Here is a 14,566-nt window from a genome sequence, read left to right as displayed (position 1 = left end):
GGCTAAAAAATTGGTACTTAGTCTTCGTTGGAGATATAAAACTTTCCCACTGACATTTGTCGGTATAGGTCAATGCCTTCATATAGCCCCAATAGAACGGTACCTCCCGATTTTCGAAGGTGGATTTTGAAGGTGGTGGCCTCAATAATTCACCGAGATGGCTGAAATTTGGTAGTTAGTCTTCGTTGGAGGTATAGAACTTTCCCCCAGAAATTTGTCGGTATAGGTCCATGTCTTAATATAGCTACCATAGAGCGGTACCTCCCGAATTTTATTATTTTGAAAGTTAGCCACATTGTTTTACCGAAATTGCTGAAATTTGGAATTTAGTCTTCTTCAAAAACGATGGGAAATTGTTCCATTTTACTTCAATACAACTTGTGGTAGTGGATGGTATAACTAGTTCGGTCCGGCCGAACTTAACGTCTATCTTACTTTCTTTGTGTTAGAATATAATCAACATTCTGTTGAAAGCCAAATGTAACGTAATAACTTTCTTGCTTCGTCCAATGATTGCTGATTGCTTGACTTGTTCGTGTCGACTTCGTTTCGAATTTACTTATGCATACGACTATCAAAATTATTATTTAAATTTTCGGAAAATTCTGCAGTTTAGTTTTTTGTCATTCTAACGATATTCGTACCTAAAATTCTATTATCGATATCTTTGAGTTACCGAATAGCACTTTCATTATTTCAACCGAACATCTTTGATATTTAATCTCATTAGAGCAAAATTAAAACGCAAGATTATGAATGAAAAGTTGACAACACTTGCGGTATCGGTAGGTGCTTACGACAATTTTATTTTGGTCGGTAACTTACCGACAAATTTCGTTAATTCGGCCGGGCCGAACTTATTATACCCTCCACAACGAATTGTAATGAAGTAAAATGTAGCAATTAGTTTCCTTTTGTTTATGAAGAAGACTAAACACAAAATTTCAGCAATTTCGGTAAAACAATTTGGCTAACCTACAAAATACTGCAATTCGGGAGGTACCGTTCTATGGGGGCTATATCAACTCCTCGATCTATACCAACAAATATCTGACGAAAAGTTTTTAGACTCAAAGAAGGCTAAATACCACATTTCTGATATTTTGGTAAGATAATGTGGCTAAAACCTTCAAAATACTGAAAATCAAGAGGTACGCTTCTATACTGATAATTAACTTCTGGAACATTTTCAGGAATACCAAATTTCAGCCACTTCGGTGGAATATTGAGACCACAACCTTCAAAATATGGACTGTGGAAGTTGGTTCCTACAATATTGAGGTAGTAAAGGACTTCGTCTACCTCGGCACCTCCGTAAACACAACAAACGACATCAGTTGTGAAATAAAAAGAAGAATTGTATTGGCCAACAGATGCTACTTTGGTTTAAGTAAGCAGTTTAAAAACAAAGCCACGTCTCGTCAAACAAAAATAACGCTCTACAAAACACTGATACTACCCGTGCTGATGTATGGCTCCGAAGCCTGGGTACTTGCGCAAGCAGACATGGCAGTGCTTGGTGTGTTTGAGAGAAAAATTCTTCGAAAGATCTACGGACCAATCTGCGTTGACGGTGAATATTTACGTCGCATGAACCACGAACTGTATCTGCTATACAACGACATCAATATTGTTAAAGGTATCGAGATGCAGTGATTGCGTTGGCTAGGCCATATCATAAGAATGAGCGATGATGAACCCGCTAAAAAGGCGTATAAACACGGACCGCTTGGTGGTGCACGCAGAATTGGCAGGTCAAGGAATAGATGGCGCAAACAAGTGGATGATGAGATGAAAAGGCGCGGTATTCCAGAGTGCGGAGCAACAAATAGACAGAATTGGAGATCTTTTCTTAGTGCGCCCTATGGAACAAATGCTCTGTAATGGACCAGCTAAGTAAGTAAGGGCATATGAAGGCATGGACCTATACCTTAAAATTTCAGGTGGAAAGTTTTATTCCCCAAATGAAGACTAAATACCAAATTTCAACAAGTTTGGTGGAATATTTATGTCACAATCTTCAAAATACCGAAAATCGGGAGGTACCATTCTATGGGGGCTATATTAAGGCGTGAACCGGTACCGACAAATTTCTGGGGGAAAGTTTTTTACCCCCAACGAAGACTTAATAACCAACTTCAGCCATTTCGTAGGAATATTGAGGCCACAACTTGCAAAATACCGAAAATCGGGAGGTATTGTTCTATGGGGGCTATATGAAGTTGTGGATCTATACCGACAAATATCATATGGAAAGTTTTATTCCCCAAGTGAAGACTAAATACCAAATTTCAACAAGTTTGGTGGAATATTTATGTCACAATCTTCAAAATACCGAAAATCGGGAGGTACCATTCTATGGGGGGCTATATTAAGGCGTGAACCGGTACCGACAAATTTCTGGGGGAAAGTTTTTTACCCCCAACGAAGACTTAATAACCAACTTCAGCCATTTCGTAGGAATATTGAGGCCACAACTTGCAAAATACCGAAAATCGGGAGGTATTGTTCTATGGGGGCTATATGAAGGCGTGGACCTATACCGACAAAATGCTGGGGTAAATTTTTATACCCACAACGAAAAGTATGTACCAAATTACCGCCAAAATACCGAAAATCGAGTGGTACCGTTCTATGGGGGCTATATCAAAACGTGGACCGATATAGACCATTTGCAATACCAAACATCCTAGGAGTAATATAAACTTCTATACCAAATAACAAAGCTCTATCTTAAAAATTGAGAGCTTAATCTTGATTTCAACAGACGAGCGGACGGACAGACGGACGGACATGGTTATATCGACTTAGAATTTTACCCTGATCAAGAGTATACATACATTATGGGATCTCCGATATATATTTCTATGTGTTACACACGGAATGACAAGGGTATAAAAAAGAAAAAAAAAACGCCGGTGAGATTTTAAATAAATCGCGGTCAAATGTCACATTTTTAGGTTTTTTTTTTTGGATTTCACGATTTTGCTTCAAAACGGCAAGTCCTATCGAAATTGGACTAAGGAAAATTTTATAGCTGTGGTAATTCTCTAGAGGATTTACCATCAAGATTTATACCGGCCACACTAGGAACAGATTATTTGAGCAAAGCTGTAATTCAAAACTGGCAATGAGTATCCAGCTTTATTGAAATGGGACAATAGAAAATCTTATAGCTGTGAATATTCTCTACAAGAAAAGTTTTTGTAATTTTTTCCTAGGATGCACTATTGATATTTAATTTTAAGTTGGGAAATTGCAGTCATGCCACTCGCGATGCAATTTGAACTTCTATATCTCAAAAATGGTAAAATCTACGAAAATAGCATACAGGTCAATCTTGTTCCCTAGCAAAATTGTGAAAACCTAAAAAAAAACCTTAAAAGTGTGAACTTTAATTTCGATTTATTTAAAAAGCATTCCGGCGATTTTTTTATTCGGAAAATTTTAACAACTGAAAAGCCAATTGATAATTCCCTTCGCCGGGATGAAATCATGATATTGGTAGCGATCAGTAAATTTTGCAGGCTGTCAGTGCGTTTAAGCCAATGGGGGAATATTCCAGACTTCACCAATACCAAAACAAACAAAAAAATTAATTTTAATTAATTTCTCGTTAGAGTCGAGCTTTGACCAATGATTTTTGCAAGTGAAAAAGGAAAGCCGAAGATTCGAACCCTGTGAGGCTCATCAGACATATCGGCTGTGGAGCGGCTTCGCTATCAACTAACTTTTCCATTTTCAAATGCAATTTGTTTTCATTCATTGTATGGCTTAGCGTAGTCTTTGAAAGTTATGAGTTTGGCTCTGTTTTTTTTTTTTTTTATTTTTCTCATATATGAACATTGTAGTTTCAGAATACGCAAAAACTTCACAGATGTTAGCACCTTCAATTTAAATTTAGTTCCGGCGCACCGTGCATTGCAAAATGGGTTTGGTCCTTTTCTTGACATTGCGTTTTTTACAGGATGAGAGTATATCTATCATTGCCTACTGATAGTCTGTTACTTGTTTTAAGTGATTATTAGATTAAATTTTTCTTTCTAATTGTCAGAATTTACCGAATCGAAAAGTTACTTGCAAACAACTTTATCCCAAACTCTCATATAAATGTGATCAATGTGGCATGTATCAAGAGTTTCCACAGTCATATTATTCTAGATACACTTATGGGGATTTCTGAGTGAAATCGCAAACTTTCTCAAAATGAGGTTTATGAATTCCTTTCTTTTTGCTGTGGTGATGCTGCTCATCAGCAAAACATTTCAGATTTTTTTGACCAACGGCTCCAGAGATATCGCGCCTTAAAGAAGTCGAATTCTGTAAAAACTATATGCAAAGAAATACTCATAACTTCTTCAATATTGGTCCAAATAGAGCAACATTTGCACAGTGGGCTTGGATGCAATTTTCGCGATTTAATATTTAAAATCAATTTTTAAAAATGATTGACACCTTCGATTTTCTTGAATTTTTTTTTTTTTTGTATTAAATGTTTTTAAAATTTGTCAATATAAATTTTCCTTTATAGCAGTGCGAAAAATTTGTTACTTTACCAAAACAAAAATAAAAAATTACATTTTGTAACATTTGTTTTTCTGTTTTATTTAGGAATTTATCTTAAACATCTTTAAAACTGCGTCCGACTGGTACGGAAAATAAACTAAATAAATTGATAATTAAATAACCACGAATTGGGAATTATATGAACAGGCATCCGAGCCAAATAATCTACCAATTATTAAAGTGAGATTTTCTTAAGAAGATGATTATTTAAATACGAAAGAGGAGATATGAGATACATATAAAGTGGATAAACCTACCGCGGGAACAAAAACGCTATTCTGTAATACCTACTAATGTTGGTACACTTATTGCTAATCCATTTTCAAAATCGAAAAATGACCCAGTTTTTAAAAGGTTTTAAATAAATTCCTAAATAAAGCAACAATACAAATCTTAAAAATGTAAATTTGTATTTTGTTTTTTTTTTTTTCAAAGTAGCAATTGTTTCGCACTGTTATAAACGAAAATTGTACTGAAAAATTTAAAAAAAATCATGAAAAAAAATCAATCAATCAATCATTGTTAAAAATTTATATTAAATATTAAATCGCAAAAATTGCATCCTAGCCCACTATTCAAATTTCGTTTATTTTTTATTTAATAGCTGATAAAACAACAAAAAATACAAACAAATTTTTTCTATTTGGACCAATATTAAAGAAGTTATGAGTATTTCTTTGCACATACGCGGTGCGCCTTAACTAATTTTAAATGGAAGGTGCTTACACCTGGAAAGTTTTTGCAGATTCTGAAACTACAATGCTCATAGATGAAAAATATCAAGAAACAAAAAAATCGCCGGAGGGATTTTCAAATAAATCGCGATTTAAGTTCACATTTTTAGGGGTTCTTTAGGTTTTCACGATTTTGCTTGGAAACCGCGAGTCCTATGTAAATGGGCCTAAAGAAAATGTTGTAGCTGTGAAAATTCTCCACAAGATTGACCTTTATGACATTTTCGTAGGTTTTACCGTTTTTGAGATAAAGAAGTTCAAATTGAGACAATGCACTGACTGTATCGCCTCCTTATAAAACAGTGTCATTACTGCAATTTCCCAAATTAATCTTATATATCTGGAAAATGGTACAAACTAGGAAAAAATAAATCATCCACTCTTGTAGAGAATTTTCACAGCTTCAAAATTTTATTTAGTCCCATTTTGATATGACTTGCCGTTTCCAAGCAAAATCTTTAAGACTTAAGATAAAAACCTAAAAATTTGAACTGAACCTCTATATCTCAAAAATGGTAAAACCTACGACAAAAAACGTAAAGGTGAGTCTTGTAGAGAATTTTTACAGCTACAACATTTTCCTTAGACTCATTTCGATACGACTTGCGGTTTCCAAGCAAAATCGTGAAAACCTAAAAAAAAACCTAAAATTGTGAATTTTGATCTCGATTTATTTAAAAATCACTCCGGCGATTTTTTCTGTCTTTTTTATTTTTCTTTTCTATGAACATTGCTGTTTCAGAATCCGCGAAATCTGCCCATGTGTAAGCGGTTTTCATCAAAAGTTAGTTAAGGCGCACTGAGCATGATATTGTTTTTTAAAGAGACGACACAGTCAGTGCATTGTCTCAATTTGAACTTCTATATCTCAAAAAGGTAAAACCTAGGAATAAACCATAAAAGTCAATCTTGTAGAAGATTTTCACAGCTACAATATTTTCTTTAGGCCCATTTACATTGGACGTGCGGTTTCCAAGCAAAATCGTGAAAACCTAATGAACCCCTAAAAATGTGAACTTAAATCGCGATTTATTTAAAAGACCCTCCGGCGATTTTTTTTGTTTCTTGATATTTCTCATCTATGAGCATTGTAGTTTCAGAATCTGCAAAAACTTCCCAGGTGTAAGCACCTTCCATATAAATTTGGTTAAGGCACACCGTGCATAGTTTTTACAGCATTTGAGTTTTTCAAGGCGCATTATCTCTGGAATCGATAGTCAAAAAATCTGAAAATATGCTAAAATGCTTTGCTGATGAGCAGCATCACCATAGCCAAATATAAAGGAAATCAAAAGCCTCATCTTGAAAAAAGTCCGATTTCACTCAGAAATCCTCTTATGTACCTACATATGTATACAAATATGCAATTAAAACGTTTAAACTTCACCCTCTGTGGAAATCTCTCCTATGGCAAGCTTTAAAATTGTATGCTATCTCCAAAAAATCTTTCATTTAGTTTTCTTTGAATTATCAAAAATTTATAAATTTTTATCTGTATGAGAATATTTTATTTTCATTGTACACAATGTGTACTACACATAACATCTTCTTTTTTGCTCAATGAAGCTGTCATCAAAACAACTAAACCTGTCTTGTCTTTCGAATTGACAGATACAAAAACCTGTTGGCATTGTATCGAATATATCAAAAATAATGTTAATTTGTTAATAACAACTTTAATAGGTGATTCATAGGCAATTTTCATCAGTTAATTATACGCCTTTTCTATTTAGACAGCTTGACAAAAACATTTACATATAAACATTTCGGCATTTTGTAATTGTAAAAAGAAAATAATGGACCCGTGAAAATATTAGATTGATAGCTAATCATAATTCAGCCGTGACCTTAGCTTTCAACAATCTTTTGAATTATGGAAATATGGTAGACCCATTTATTTGATGAATTGGGTTTATCGGTGGAATGTCGAACAAATGCGCTTAATATACCACAGACAAATTGGGAATGTAAAAAATGTGATGTACAGTGGTATGTGATATATAATGTTTTCATTTAAATAAGAAATTAAATAAATACGAATTATTATTGAAATTATATACATATATATACATATACATATATATTATGTAATTGCTGAGAATGTCAAAATATGTTTGTAGATACAATCAACGCAGAAATAATTTCAACGTCAGGGTGAAAAAGGTAATAACAAATATAACGTTGAAGTGGGTTTAATTTGTTCACTTCGAACCCTACCTATCGATAAAGGATGCCATCATACTTCAAAAATAGGATTATTCCATAATGTCACTTTTCCTATACCCACTGTGCATAATAAATTTAAACTTTTAATATTAGCTTCGCAGCAAAACTTAACACTTCTTTTTTTCTTTGTATCACAGACAATAGCTTAAAACAAAGTTGACAAAACATCCGTCATAACAATAGCTCCAGGCCTTCCTAGCCAGCCAGCAAAAATTATGATTGCGGCTTGCGGTTAACGCAGCACACCTAATCTTTTGTGGAATCTTACAAATATATATTAAACAAAATGTTCATTTTCAAAAAAATACTTTGAGGTCTATTAAAACGAAATTAATAACAAATTTGAACTTGACTTGATTTTTGATAAATGATTGGGGAAAAATATAATTGAATTCGTGTGTCCAACAACAAAATGATTTGATTTATCTGACATGTGGCACAGTAGGGGTAACTTTTGAAACAATATGAAACTAAGTTTGTTTTTAACCCAACATTCAAAAACATTTGGTTGCAAATAAAAGATATGATCGATCAATATATAATAATTGTTCCAGAAACATCCCATACGGGACAAGGGAGACATCTCTCATATCAATGAGTGCACCCCGATTCATATTAGCTCAATGATAAGCCGAGTCCGAACGGCGTGTCCTAAGACACCACTTGTAGAGAAGTTTTACAAGGCTGAAATACTCAGGAAATGTCGCCAACATTGATGAGGGGTATTTTGCCACCGTTGAAATTGTTGATGTAGCCTGGCCGGGGAATAGAAGCCACGACCTTTATCATGCAAGGCGGGTGTGCATACCATTGCACCACGGTGGCAACCGATCAATCAATATATGATCAACGAAAAATTGTACCGGTCATTACCTTAAATGTCAAATCGGATGGAAAAATAAAACCCGAAACTTAATTAATTTAATTATTAATCGAGTTGTATGACCAAAGGAGATTCTATTGAAAAATGTATACCTAGCTAAGTCCTACATACATCAACCGCTATGCTACGATCGTTTCTTTAACTGGTTAGATTAACATCATCAGGCATATTAGATGGTGTTGTGGCTAGACAATTTTCGTCATTAGGAGCCCCTATTTATACGTACAATATTGCAAATTTGCATTTGTGAATTTTATATTGAAGATTTTTTATTTCCAAAGAAGTCAATTTTTCAATATTACATCATATTACAATCGACAGCCTTTTTCCATCGTAGAATGTAGTATGTCTTTCAGCAACAGGTTCAAATTCCAGCCGGGCCAAAATCCATCGCCTTGTACGCTGGATGTCTGCGATCGATTCCCAGGCTAGCTCGATACGATTGGAAGAAAGTTATTGCGATACACAATGGTAATGATAGGAAAGATGACGAACCTGTGAACTTTAAGGGCAATGAAAAGTAAGTATAAGATACAAACCAGTCTACGGCGGACAGGACCGATTTTTTAACCTACACAAGATTCTGAAGACAATTGAGTATAGCTTAGATACACTACGGTGAATCCAGCCAAGTCTTCTGAGGAAGACGAGAGTAAACTGGTGGAAGGAATATGGACTCATATGCTCAACTGGCAGCAAATACCAATTCCAGCAGGTACTATGTCGGTGCATGTCGCTTGACTTGTGAGGAGGTTCCAACAGCAGTCAGTCAATGATCCTAATTACAAAACTGCCAGAGAAGTTTAGGACACGAAGCACTATAAACGTGCAAATTTAGATGCATCAGGAAGTTCGAGAGAACCTACCCTCATATGCACAGACGCGAACTTTCTTTAAAACCTCTAAAGTGGCTGCGGTGGAAAGCAAAAAGTAGAAATATCGAAGCCCACGGCTCAAAGCAAAAGGGAGTAGTCGATCTCTACTCCAAAGTTGGTTTTATCATCATCTAAGAAAACGGGCAAAGCTTCACAGCGTAAAACTGTGAAATGGGTTCGATCTTCAGAAGGCCTTCAGCCCTCGCCCAGGAAAACAATGACTTCTCAGGTGGTCAAAGCATCTACCTTCTATACAACTGCAACTGCCCAGAAAGTCAAGGAGAGTAAGACCAACTACCTCCTCTGGAAAATTTACCATCAAGGCACATGGATAAGTTGCGGCCTTCGGAGGATCATTGTTTCGGCATCGCGACAAGGCCATTAAGTGTCATAAAAAGAAACGTAGTACTATGCGAATAACGTAGTACTACTGATTTCTGTTTATAATTTCGGAACTTATACAGGGAGCCTTATCAACGCAGTCTCGTTGATAAAACCAAACTGCCTTGGAGTAAATCCAACGAATACTGGTACTGTTCACTAGAAAACGTAAGTTCGGTGATTTTGTACTACCACTACTGGATGGAGTACAACTGAATCTCTACACTTACAAGAATTTGATTGGAGAAAGCTGGAGACTGAACCTGTAAATTATATACTCTGGTGGCACTCTGTACGCCTGAAATCGACAGCCAGAAAAGTAGATAAGGGGCAGAAAGCAGCTTCGACTTTAATAATGGGAGCCTTTAGAAGCACTCCACAAGCAGCTCTTAATCCAATGCTGAACCTTCGTCCTTTGGTACTCAATATTAAATGCAAGCAGTACGTAGTGCTATAAGTCTGCGTGAACAGAATCTTTGGCGCAACAGTACCTATGGGCATGGATATATTCTAAAAGTGTTAAAAGCAGAGTTCTATGTGGACCATCGTGTGAAATTTAGCAATTATATACCACCAGTCTTGCGATTTGAAAATTTCGCCAACATTACTGAGGGGTATTTTGCCACCGTCGAAATTTTTAATGTTGCCTGGCCCGGGAATCAAACCCATGACCTTCAGCGTACAAGGCGGGTGTACATACCATTGTACCACGGTGGCACCCAAGTCTAACCTTCTATTCAACGTTATAACCTGTTACCAATAACAATATCATCAGGAATTTAAAATGGCTGGGACGATAAAAGTTGAATACGTTAACTACATCTTCTACGGATAAAAACGTTATACTTTTGCATTTTTTCTTTCCCCCATCTTCCTGTCTTACAGGTACTCTACTCCAACCCTATACTTTTTGTTTGATCACAATGGACCGGAAGCTCTCCGAGTGGCATAGTTACACATACCCTAACTTAACCTGATATGAGAGGAATCTCTAGTTGCGTTATTCGGTACAGGTCTGCACAATACACCACATCACTTCATTGGCTTGAACAAACCTATTCAACTAACTCAAGTATTCAGAATCGTCCATGATGCCTTATAGGCCCTATACTAAAAGGAAAATTTTGTCAGGTATGATTGCCCTTCCTAAAGACACATGTTATCAAATTGAAGCAAAAATTAGTATACATATATTTAAAAGTGCTAAATTATATCGAAATCGGTTCAGATTTGGATATAGCTCCCACATATGTTTTATATATGTCCGATTTCGATCAAATTTGGAATGTGTGAATGAATTTATATCGAAATCGGTTCAGATTTATATATTTTACATATTTAGAGTGGTGTAGGGTATTATAAAGCCGGCCCCGCCCGACTTTGATCCTTTCCTAACTTATTTAGATTAGATAACACTGTACAACAAAATTTAACTTTTTTAAAATTACAAGAAACCCCGCACAGATTATGAAAGTGGACCGAAAAAAAGAAGACAGGTGTAGCGGAGTTTTGAAAGTTTACCTGTCAGTAATATTGCCAAAGATCCCAGCGAAAAGTTTGCCTCCAAAAAGGCAGTTAAATGATATGTACAAGTGATTTCAAAGTGCATCAAATTATGCATTTTCACTCATGATTTTTACAAGAGAGTGACCCCGGAAAGAGGCACCCCATTGCGCCGCATTTTAACTGACCCTTTTGGCATTGCATTTTAACTGAACCTTTGGCACTGCATTTTAACTGACCCTTTGGCATTGCATTTTAACTGACCCTTTGGGGTAGAATAGGAGGCAGTCCAGAGCACGTGTTTTGAATAACAAAATAAAATGCATTTATTATTTTTGTAAAACAAAAATATTAATAACTTTATTAAATTAACACAAATTATGAAAATTCTCTATTGAATTCAATCGCAAACACGTGTGTTTCCTCCGCTCTTCATTTAATCCAAGCTTAAGTGCTTTTGCTTCATCTGCTAAATGGGCTTGATATTGTCTTCCCATCACCAGTTAAGATTTCGACATGTACTCCAACAGCACTCCATTGGGAAATTTGCTTCTCGTGAGTTACCGGAAAAATGTTCACAAATTAAATATTATTTAGTTTGTATTAACAAATGTTTGGAAATGTTAACACGATTATCTCTTTTTGGAAATGTATTCCGCTGCCTGTAGAGATGTACAAACTGATTTATGTACATGTAGGGATCTCTAACAACAGCTAATAAAATGTAGTGAACGGAGTGCCTTTTTCACGACTCCGTTTGCACTGCATCCGGATGCTGTTAAATTGTGAGGAATTGGAGTGCCTTTTTCACGACTCCGTTGAACTGCCTCCGGATGTTGTTGAAATGTGACAAATGGATGCGATTCTTTGGATTGCATGCAAATGCGGTTAAGATGTGAGGAATGGAGTGCCTTTTTCACGACTCCGTTTGAACTGCATAAAAACATGCCGTGAAAGAACTAGTCTACATTGCCCTACTTCCAATTTATTTTGCCGGGATACTTTATACTTAAATGCAAGGATTCCATGGAATCTGATGTCGAATATTTCAAAACCTGGCGGAACTTGCCACGCCTATTTAGGTTACTTCCCGACGTAAACTTTCAAAACGCCGATACACGTGTCTTCTTTTTTCGGCCCTCTTTCATAATCTGGCCGAATTATATTGTAATTATCTTTTGTGTTGTACAGTGTAATTTAGGCATTTGGTCAAAATTGTGAAAGGAAACTAATTATTCCATTTTAATTAAAACTATTTTATGTTATTTTGTTTTTCTTTTTTTATGAATTGCAGTTTCAGAATCCGCAAAAACTTCCCAGGTGCAAGCACGTCTCATTTGAAGTAAGTTCAGGAGCACCGTGGCCAAATTACAGAGAAATATTATAAGGTATTTATTATGACACGCCAGCATGTGTGATTGTGCGAATTATTTCTAGTCATTGTCTTAACCTTGTGGAGACGAAGGTTAGTAGTTGTGTAGGAAAAACAATATATTACCACGTCTGTTCTGCTCCATAGAAAATCCCCCAATGTGTAAAGGAATTCATCGCAAAACTACGTAAGCGTAACTAAACTATGATTTGTAGCTTTTTCTTTCTACACAAAGAACACCCAACGTGAGTCCGCGGCATTTTATAAACCTTCAGTAAAACGGGTGAATGGACACATTTGTAAGATAGTTGAATGTGAATGAATGTGTTTTCATTTTTATTGTTCACCCTAATTTGTGATGAATTGAATTTGATTCGTTGTAGTGTCTGCTTAAAATTCGAACTAAAAAATCAATTTTTGCCTAAATTTTTGTTCAGGCTATTTGTTGTTTACTTCTTTGTTTCTATTCAAAATGTGGTTAGTCGTTATATGTTTGTGCCAACAGAGTCTATATATACCTGTCAAATTTTGTTTTTACAAAATAATTTTCAATTTGATCTCATGAGGAATAGATAGCAGAGAAACTCATCACCACCAAACATCGCTTGTAAAAAAACACAATGATTACATATCAAAAAATAAAAATAATCGCGTTACCGATACTATTACTCGGTCAAATAACATTGGTGGTAGCGCATCCCACAATAGCGCCAATTAATCCCGCCACACATTGGTTCTTATATCAAAAACAATTCAATTTGGATACAACAGAAAGGCACAATTTACCATTGCCTTCACCTTTTCGTTCGTTGGAATTAACATCATCACCACCACAGGATTATCTACAGCCACATCAAGAGGAACAACAGCCAGAGCTAAATCATCGATCAGAACGTAAACTCAATGGCTATGGATATTTGACACAACAAAATGGCGTGGTAGGTCAAATTTATCATCTGGGCTATGATTTAAATCCCCATGCCCAAAATATTAATACAGAATTTGAAAAAGCATTTGCTGCTGCCATTACATCATCAGCATCATCGTCATACAACGAACAAAACGATCTACAGACAGCAGTACCTGAAGCCATAACAAATGATTTGAATTTGGATCAATTACCTACAGGTGCTACCGTTGGCAGTATGCCACTATTCGACTGGCATGAATATTTTACAATGGATTCACAGCCATTACCAGTGCAACAGCCTCAAGAGCAAGACCAGCAGCAGCAACAACGACCACAGGCGCAACAGGCTGAACAAATGCCTCCGGAATTGACTGCTGATGGAGTGTATCAAGCCAAACGATCAAAAGAGGAATTAAATAAATCTCAATAATCGAATTTTTCTTTGTTATTTTCTTTGAGGGGGGAATTGATTTTATTTTGCCAATCAGACTGAACAATTGAACTGTAATAAACTTTGTAAATAAGAAATAATTTGGTTGTTATTGATTTTTGTGATTGAAAGAAAAAAACCAAAACAAACAAAAATTAATTGGATTTAAACGTTGTGTTCTGTGAGTAGTTCGGTCCGTGCTTGATTAGTTGGACAGGTTTTTCCTAGTTCCCGTTTGCTCCCAACTTAGTTTCTCCAGGATTAACTTTGCGCAGAATAGATGCAAATATTGGTTTATTTTTCTGTGATTTCGTTAACCATGAAGATCGGAAAGAAATAAGCTTTACATCTATGTTTGTGATATACGGTGTATGTATCAGTTCATTAGATCCATTTAACTATATTAATGCAATGCATACCCTATCAGTGGAACCTATTTTTTATGGAGACAAAACAGCATGTTGTAGCGCACAGTGTGTCCAAAAAGGGCTTTTTGTGTAAAAATTCTATATTATCTAAACGAATGCAGAGTTAGAAAAAACTTGTATATTTATAAATTTATAACCTCAAAGCGGCGGTACCGTTATATTGGGGCTATATCAAAACGTGGACCTATATAGCACCTTTTTGCAGGTATCCTTTTTACTCACTAAAATCCCAATATGTAAATTTTCAGAAAATTTGGT

Source organism: Musca autumnalis, unplaced genomic scaffold, assembly GCF_047663935.1.
Source record: "Musca autumnalis isolate F117 unplaced genomic scaffold, ASM4766393v1 scaffold_3, whole genome shotgun sequence".
In the NCBI taxonomy this organism is placed as follows: Eukaryota; Metazoa; Arthropoda; class Insecta; order Diptera; family Muscidae; genus Musca; species Musca autumnalis.
Note: the sequence above shows the minus strand (reverse complement) of the source record.